The following is a 9,940-nucleotide window of genomic DNA, read 5'->3' as shown; positions in this document are numbered from 1 at the left end:
ATCTCCTCAAATCAATTATATGGTGTAGTGGTGAAGATCAGATCCCAACACCACCTTTAAGGGCCTTCTGGCCTTGGGCAGTACTCCATTTCATCATCAAAACGCAGATAATAATAGTATCTATCTCTTTGGGATTGTTGTAAGAATGAAGTAATATACCAGGAAACAAGGAAACTGTGTCAAAAGACATAGGAGCCATTTTGAAGAATTGCCCCTGACCAAAAGGCGGGTGGATCATGAGGTCAGGAGTTCAAGACCAGCCTGGCCAAAATGGTGAAACCTCATCTCTACTAAAAATACAACAAATTAGCCAGGCACGGTGGCAGGTGCCTATAATCCCAGCTACTCGGGAGGCTGAGGCAGGAGAATCGCTTGAACTCAGAGGGTGGAGGTTGCAGTGAGCTGAGATCGCGCCACTGCACTCCAGCCTAGGCAACAGAGTAAGACTCCGTCTCAAAACAGAAAAAGAAACCAAAAGATTAAAATGTGAAATATAGGCTGGGTGCGGTGGCTCACGCCTGTAACCCCAGCACTTTGGGAGATGAGCAGATCACCTGAGGTCAGGAGTTTGAGATCAGCCTGGCCAACGTGGTGAAAGCCCGTCTCTACTAAAAATACAAAAAGTAGCCTGGCATGGTGGTGAGCACCTGTAGTCCCAGCTACTTGGGAGGCTGAGGCAGCAGAATCGCTTGGACCTGAGAGGCGAAGGTTAGAGTGAGCTGAAATCACACACTGCACTCTAGCCTAGGCAACAGAGCAAGACATCGTCTCAAAAAAAAAAAAAAAAAAAAAAAAGAGAGAAATGTGAAATATATAAAAATCTTTGAGTTCATAATAAATTTTTAAACGTCATTGTTTATCTTAGATGTTGCTTGAGCACAAAGCTATTCTAAAAATTGATAAAAAGGGACGTATCTAGCATTTTAAAAGCGAATTAAATGATACGCCACATTTCTCTTACACTCATTTCTTAGAACGTAATAAGGGTTCGATAATGTTATGCTTTACTGAGCAATTAGAATATGAGTTTCTTAAGAGCAGGAAATGAATCATCTCTTTATGATTATTGTTATTCCTTTCTTCTTTCTTTTCACTAATCCTCTCTAGTTCCCCAAAGAGGAGCTTATGCTTAGGCTCTGAGTAGGTGATCAAGTATTGATCAAGTCCCACCCCAGAATCCACAAAGGTCTTCAATTGTCACAATCCTCTTCCTTTTAGTTTTTAAGAGGCAGGATGAGAGAGTCCCACAGGCTGAAGGCGAGGGCTCTGGGAGGCAACACTTTGATCCGAGCAGGCAACCCCTCCTCATCTCTCTCTGCCTCACTTCTTTGATAGGAGCAGAGGAAGGAATTGACTTTAAGAAGCCAGATCATTAGTGCTAGAAGAGAGTGGAGCCAACACCCCATCTGACCTCCTCATTTTGCACATGAAGGCACCGTGGCTCCTGGAGGTTAAGTGACTTGCCCAAGATCACAAAGCCAGTCAGCTGGGCTCCCAGCCCAGGGCACTTTCAACCGTGCTACTTCCACGAAGTTGCTGGAAAAGAAATTCAAAGCTCAGCTTTCAGATGACTGAGATGAGTTTGCCGAGGCAACCAGCTCAACTGTGCTTCCAGGCAACGAGAGAGAGAGAGAAAAAAGAATGCTTTAAATCACTGTGGACTATACCTATTCCCAGGTGCTATTCTGCACAGCATGGTCCTGTCATTTGCAGAAATTTCACAGCTGTTTCAAGGTGAGATCACAACTTCTCCCAAATGCTCCTGAGCCAGATTCTGAATAGGCCTGGCATTCCCGGGAAAAACAGGAGCTTTCAGTCTCTCCGCCTCATCCCCAGCCTGGCCATGGGTACCAACCCAAGACCTCCAGAAACCTCCAACCAGTGGGAAGGGGGCCTGAAGAATGTTGAGGAACAACAGCTGAGCCTGAGCCTCAGGGAGGTGTCTCTCAACCGGCACACGGCTTAAATGTCCTCTAAACATGATGCCACCTGCATTGAGATCTCAGTCTGACCTCTCCCCGGGCCCCAGACATTTCTACCTGAGTGTCACATGGCACCTTAACCTGTCTGCTGCAGAGGTGTTGGTTTCCTGTCTCATCACTCTTGCTCTTGTTCTCACCCTCTCGATAGCCACTCTTCCCTCAGTCCTCTAAAAATGGCACCATCCATTCACTTGTCCAGGCTGAACATCTGAGAGTCATTTTGACTCTGCGCCTTCCTGAACCCACTAGGTCCCCGTTCATCAGCAAGTCCTGTGGTGATAAGCTTTGGCTCTGTGTCCCCACCCAGACCTCAACTTGTAGCTCCCATAATTCCCACATGTTGTGGGAGGGACCTGGTGGGAGATGATTGAATCATGGGGGCAGATCTTTCCCATGCTGTTTTCATGATAGTGAACGGGGCTCATGAGATCCGATGGTTTAAAAAAACACGAGTTTCTCTGCACAAGCTCTTATTTTTTTTTTTTGCCTGCTGCCATCCACGTAAGATGTGACTTGCTCCTCCTTGCCATTAGCCATAATTGTGAGGCCTCCCCAGCCAGGTGGAACTGTAAGTCCAGTTAAACCTCTTTATTTTGTACATTAGCTAGTCTTGGGTATCTCTTTATCAGCAGCCTGAAAATGGACAAATACATATGGGCTCTTCGTCAGTGGGGTTTCTGCAATCCAACTGATGCCATCCTTCCTTACTGCTGCCACCCTTGTCCAAACGGATCACCTCTAACTTGAGCTGCACGTGCAGCCTCCTGACCGTCCCCCTTGCACTCACTACTCACCCTTAACGCCCCAGCCCCTACCCATGTGACAGGGCCATTTTTAAAAATGTAAAGCAGATCACTTATCTGCATTGAAGCCTCAGGTGGCTTCCTATTGCAGGTCAAACAAAACCCAAATAAAATCCTCAGCATCTCCAAAAAGTCCCGCCAAGACCAGAGTTTGCCTCTCCATGCCCCGTGCTCCTGTCCAGGTCCTTCCTCAGGACCCACTGTGCACCCGCCCCACAGCCTCTGCCCCTCTAATTAACGAAGCCGTTGCTGCTGCCTCTGGTGCTCTTCCCATTAGGGGCACCATCTCCTCACTCTGGGCTCGGCTCCAACATTGACTTCGCAGAAAAGCTCTCCCGAGCCTACCCCACACTCTACACCACTACTGTTTTCTCCACTTTGTAGCATGCGCTGCTGTGCTTCTTAGCATTATATTTTTTCTTTCCCACATGTGTCTGCCTCCACTTTCTCATGAATGTTCCATGACACGGGCCTTTGCTTTCCTTGCTCAGTGATGCACCCTTTGCACCCCACACATCACAAGTGCCAATAATGATTGTGGAAGGTACAATTTCAGTTTCTGAGGAGGTTAAGCTGTGAGGACAACTTCTATGAGCCAATAAAAAGAAAACCTCCTGGCTGGGTCCGGTGGCTCATGCCTGTAATCCCAGCAGTTTGGGAAGCCAAGGCAGGCAGATCACTTGAGGTCAGGAGTTCGAGACCAGCCTGGCCAGCACGGTGAAACCCTTCTACCAAAATTAGCCAGGCATGGTGGCTTATGCCTGTAATCTCAGCTACTTGGGAGGCCAAAGCAGGAGAATCACTCAAGAGATGGAGGTTGCAGGAAGTGCAGATCACGCCACTGTACTTCAGCCTGGGCGACACAGCGAGACTCCACCTCAAAAAAAAAAAAAAGAAGACCTCCGCCAAGAAAGCTTCTGGGCCCCTGCTGTTCTATATACTACTGGTTCTCCAACTTGGCTAAACATTGAAATCATGGAACAGTTTTTTTTTAATGTTGATTCCTGGGTTCTATCCCTAGTCAACATGATTTACTTCATCTAAGGTGAGCCTAGGAATCAGGAGTATTTAAAGATCCCAACTGGTTCTAACATGCAACAAAATTTGTGAACCACTGGTCTACAACTCATATGCAACAATAGGCAGAAAATGCTCCTGATATACTATTCTAAAAGGAAGAACAAGAGCAAAGAAAGGAAGAAACAATATTAATTGAATGTCTATGCAAAGTTTTATACTAGGAAATTTATACCCTATTCCATTTAATTTTAAAAGCAATACTGTGAGATAGGCATTTCATTGATTTAACAAACCCTTAGAATTTATCATTTTTCAGGGACTCGTCTAAGCTCTTTATACTATTAACTAATTTAATCTTCATAGCAAATTCATGAGGCAGGAACTATTCCTCATTTTCCAGACAGGGAATTGAGGCACAGAGAGGTTAAGTAACATGTCTAAGATCACACAGCTGAGAAGTGTCAGAACTCAGTCTGTTTCCAGAGTCCAAGTATATAACCTCTTTGTGATCCTGCCTCTGTCACTATCTCTACTTGATAAATTGCAGCTCAAAGATATAAAATAACTTGCTCAAAGTCACAGGACACATGCAATCACATCTGATTTTAAATCCTATTCCCTGTACTTTTCATGCTGATGCATCTAGTATTTTCAGCTAGACTCTAAGAGCTTTGAAAGTAGAGGCCACAGCCACATCATTTATTGCTCCTTATTCAACCAAAAAGTTGGCTATGGTGCTATGGGCACAGTAGATGCTTAATAAACAGTTGTATAAAGTGAAAATTGTAGGAGTGTTCAAAATAAATGCAGTAGGATTAATTTCAAGTACATATGGTATTTACAATTGGGCTCACTGCCTGGCAGAAGCTGTTCTTTAATAATAAGATTAGAATGACTTGCAATTAACACATCAAAGCAGCAGCTGACAGTATCCAGCTCTCTGCTCATTAATGGTCTTTCTTTCTTTATATATAAATGAGGGTCTTGCAGTTTGGAAAGCACATTTATAAATCAATAAACAATGGTAATAATTATTTTTAATAATTGCCTTAATACGATCATCATTATAGTGATAACAAGAACAATATGATGGAGAATGAGCTGTTCCCTGACCAGTGAGAAAAATGTGACTTTCAGATTCCACAGTGAGTGATCAATTTCAGAAACCGATTTTCTTTGTTCTTTCATTCCAAATTTGTTTCCTCTAAAATGTTTACTGATGTAAAGACAACTTCAGAAAAATCAAATGTTATGTAGAATCCACATTACTTTAATCTCCAAGGCTATATTGTGACTATATTGTGTAGCATTTGGAGCTTAGACTCTCTCTTTAGAAAATCCTCTTTTTGCCACTCCCCCCTCTCTCCATACACCAGTCACTAGAGTTTTTCCGTCCCTTGAATACACACAGCCTCACCTGGGATGCTCATCTCCACACGCCCAGGGTGGCTATATCATTCTATCTCATTACTCTGTTGAGTTTTCTTCAAGGCACTGGTCACTACCTGAAATTATCCTCATTGTACAGGTGAAGAGACTGAGTCACAGAATGATTAAGCAAATCGCCCAAGTTCACATGGCTTCCAACAGCAGAGCAAGGATAAGAACCCAGGCAGAACAAAAGAGCCTCAAAGGCCATGCTCATACCTGGGCGTCCCCTTGCCTCTCTTGCTGCTATTCTGTGATCTCTGTTGGATAGAGAGCAATTCTAGGCTCTACCGAATTCTCTCTGAGTCTCAGTTTTTTTTTCTGGTGTAAATTGGGGATACAAATAACTCCCTGGGGGGGTTGTTGTGCAAAATTAATCACTGTAGAACACCGAAAGTGCCTGCCACATAGGAGGTCCTCAGATGTATGTCCCAGCTCTACTATCCACTAGCTGTGGGACCCGAGGCAAGTTATTTAAACTTCTTGCACCTCAGTTTCCTCATTTGTAAAATGCACATAGTGTTATTACACTTCTCATGAGGATTTTGTGGCAACTAAGTGAAATAATATCGTTGAAGAGCTTCAAAAACCACTAGACACATGTAAGTTCAAGAGATATTAGTTGGGGGGTGGTACTATTATTATTACTCTGTTCTACCCTTGTCCAGATGCAAACATTTTATGATTTAATCAGAGTGTCGAGACTCTCTCAGTGTCCACTGTTTTCATTGATCCTGTGTCTCAGTCATTTTTCCATGGTTCTCTGTAGTTTTCTTCATTACCATTTTAGTGGCAGTAGAATAAGTCATCAAGGTGCTGACCAATTGCCTGATGGGTTTTCAATTTAGCAAACATTTCCTGAACACTTATTTTGCACCAGCTCTGTGCTAGGGTCTTCCAAAGATAAAAAGAAATATTCATGAGATACATTCCCTACCTCCAAGGAAACTGAAACACAGTACAATACCTGATGTAATCGAGCCTAAAAAAAAAAAAATGTGTACCAGCTCAGGTGAGCAAGGAGTCAGTTCAATCAAAGGGGAGATTTGGATGTGCAAACTAAGCATGCTCTTTCTACAACTGTCTTCTGGTGAACGTGAACTAGAATGCTGAAAGACTGGAATGGGAAAGAGCCCTCGAGATTTTCAGGTCCCTGATGTTTACTTTACAGACCAGGAAACAGCAACCCGGAGAAAGCAGAATTGTCCAAGTTTCCACAGCACAATGGTGACCTTGGGGGCAAGAAAGACACAAGGTACACTGACTGCTCTCTGGCCAGTGAGAAGAAGGAAACTAAAGCATGGAGTCTGGAGTTCAAGAGAACAATTCCTCAGGCCAGACGCCAGGCCTGTGAAGACTTGGATGGTTACTAAACCTCTCTGGGTCTCAGCTCCCTCTTCCCACGTACTGCACAGGCATTTTAAACACAATGACATACTATTAACTCAGGATGAGTTCATTTAGAATTTGGGTTGTTTTTTTTTTTCCTTTATAGCTCAGTTTGCTAGCTTCTAAAAATTAACCTAAATAAATAGAAGTATGAATAAGCTTATATTTTGCAAAGTGTTTTCTTAGTTTTTGTCTCATTCAAGTAAATGCCTTAAAAAGCTAATAGTGATGAGGAAACAGGTTCAAAGAGATCAAGCACTTATCTGAAGTCCTCCTACTAGGAAGACAACATGGGTTCAAACTGACATCTGCCAAGGCCATACCTTTTCCTACTGTTCTTTGCTGAAGTGACTTTGCTGTTGTTGTTTTCTTTGTTTTATTATTGTTTTCTTGAGATGGAGTCTCACTCCGTCTCCCAGGCTGGAGTGCAGTGGTGCGATCTCAGCTCACTACAACCTCCACTTCCTAGGTCAAAGAGATTCTCCTGCCTCAGCCTCCTGAGTAGCTGGGTTTAGAGGCACCTGCCACCACGCCCAGCTAATATTGTTGTATTTTTAGCAAAGGTGGGTTTTCGCCATGTTGGCCAGGCTGGTCTCGAACTCCTGACCTCAGGTGATCCACCTGCCTTGGCCTCCCAAAGTACTAGGATTACAGGCATGAGCCACTGCACCTGGCCTGCTTTTGCTATTAGTACTTTAACAAACACACAATACCTCCAGGGTTCACATTCGTGCAAGAAAACTTGGAATATCAGTTAGTTTACTGAGATTCTTTCATATGTTTAAGGGTATACATAGGTCACTAGTTTATTCTATTTATTAAAAGTGAAATTAGTAACTGTGTGGACACCAAAAAATCCTTTGGCCATCAGTGTATTTGAGAATTTCTATATATTTTATAGTTTTAGCTAACAAACATTCACTGCAAACCTACTATGTGCCAGTTATTGTCCTGGGTAGTGTCTCTGCATTGGAGGATATGCCAGCCAGGTTTGTAGATTTCCAAATTGTTAGGGGCAAAGGTGTCAGGGACCTAACAAGCAAGTTTTCCAAATTCCTCACAATGGCGAGAGTCCCTAGTTAGAGAGGATGCTTGGACCTCTGGGATTGCTTTGAAAAGCTTTTGGGAAGGAGGCCCTGTGGGAAATGCCTGGAACTCCCTCAAATTGGCTCCATTTCAGACCCCCAAGACCAAGAAAGCATTGAAAGGGGAGTCCTGAAGGAACCATTTATATGGAGATCTTTTTCGTGGAGCTGTTGAGGAGCTTGGACGCAGTCCACAGCTAACAGGGCTATTTCTGTTCCAACCAGAAGACGCCTAACTATCTCTGGCTTCTAACCAGTTATAATGGCTAAATACACAAGAAAAGAAAAAACAAAAGAAAGAAGAAAGAAAGAAAAAGAAAGAAGAAAAGAGAGAAAATTTAGTAAAGAAAGAAAAAAAGGGAATGTTTTTCCTCTAGTGTCATGGTACTGTGGAGCATTACAGCTGGAAGGGACTTCTCATTTTAGCCTATCCAGGTGTTTGGGGTTGTAGAATCCTGATTCACCCCCTAAAGAAATTTGTGGACTTGGGAAAGATGGACAACGGCCTCAGCAACCCATATTAGAAATCCTCATGTGCACTCCCTCCAAAGCTGGACTTCCAGGTCCTGTCAGTCTGGGAACCTGGTGATACCTCACAGGGGATCCCCATCACAGTCAGGGCCTCCCTCCCTCTCCTCCCTTTCCTCCCTTCCCCTTGACCCCCACCCTCCACTCCTCAGCCTGCTCCCCGCTCCATGAACCTGCACTGGGTGGAAGGAGCTAGAGAATGCTGTGTATAAATCTTAGTTCTACTGAGTCTCAGTTTTCTTTGTGTATAAAACAGAGAAAATAACACCTACCTGGGAAGGTCCTTGTGAGGATGACATGAACAATGGCTGTGAAACACCTAGAAAGTGCTATCCACAAAGGAGGTGCTCTGCCGGGAATGCCAGACATCTTGCCCCACTACACAAAGACTTCCCATGAGGAAAGAAGTCGCTGAAAGTTTTAAGGGCATAATTTCCCTTTCCAGGTCTTCAGCTTCCATGTGTACTCTTACTCAAAACTGATGGGCCTGAGGATCCCCCTGAGATCGGTGTCACACCGTGGAGGTGGCAATTGAACTAAGTCTTAAGGGATAAGAAGTCCCTTATTAAGCATTTAGTTGAGAAAAGAAAGAGAAAGGTTTCTAAGCAGAAGGAACCTGGCACTGAAAGGTAAGACAAGCTGAAAATGCATGGGCAAACAATGAGATCCACCTCTGAGTCATCTCGTAACAGGAAAAATGTCACGGTGCCTCTAAGGGTAGTTAGTCCAGCCATCAATAAGTGCAGGTTGACCTAATGATTAACCAGTTGATAACAAAGCCTTCCTAAATGCTATCTCCTCATTACAAGCCTTTGTAATGTTGATTGAGCTAAGTAGGATCTTCCAAAGAATTTAGGCTCCTCTGAAACAGCTGTTCCTCTGAGACAGCTGTTTGCCTGGATTTTCTTGCACAGCACCTAAAAGGCTTGTCTGAGGAATGATGCGACGTGATCTGATGTAACCACCGGGGCTGAACCATCGGTGGTTGAAGGAGGCTCTGGGGAAGCTGTACCCCAGAAAACGATCCGTGTGTGAACCCCTGTATTTTGTGAAAGCCTAACATTTTAAACATTTTTTTTTTGAGTACAGAGGGTCCCCTTACTCTTTTTTCCCCTTCTCTTTTATTGTTTATAATTAGTTCTGCCATGGTACCAAAGCCCCGAAGGAGGGTGCCCACAGCTCATCGCTTTGCTCCTCTTGGGCCACAGCACTTCTTGGCTGTCATTGGCTTTATTTTCTACTGAGCACATTGTAATCAATGCCTCTTCTTCCTCTTTTAACACCAAGGCCTGGAGACCAGTGCTTCTCAAACCTGTGCCTATGACTCAGTGTTTTGTGAAAAGGCAGATTCAGATCTGTTAACTGTGACCTGAGGACCCGGGTACTGCATCTCTAACACGCTCTCAGGTGATGCAGACGCCACTGGTCTGTGGACCACACGTTGAGTGGGAGAGTTGAAGACTGGGTTGGCAATTGCTCCCCACCAGCCCAAAACAACACCTCCTTGCAGGAGTCACACAAAACTGAGAGAGCTCATTCATTGATAGGATTGTCTCTGGGCCTCCTTTTTGGGGAGCTGATAACAATCTTTTGCACAGGTATGGCAGTTTACTATTTACAGAGCCCTCTCCTGCCTGTCTTCTCATTTCTCTTCCCCCTACGCTGGGAGGAAGTTCAAGAAGGCAGAATGTAGGTCTGGCATGGT

This window comes from Theropithecus gelada, chromosome 13 (genome assembly GCF_003255815.1).
Source record: "Theropithecus gelada isolate Dixy chromosome 13, Tgel_1.0, whole genome shotgun sequence".
Classification (NCBI taxonomy): domain Eukaryota; kingdom Metazoa; phylum Chordata; class Mammalia; order Primates; family Cercopithecidae; genus Theropithecus; species Theropithecus gelada.
This window is presented reverse-complemented; position numbering follows the sequence as displayed.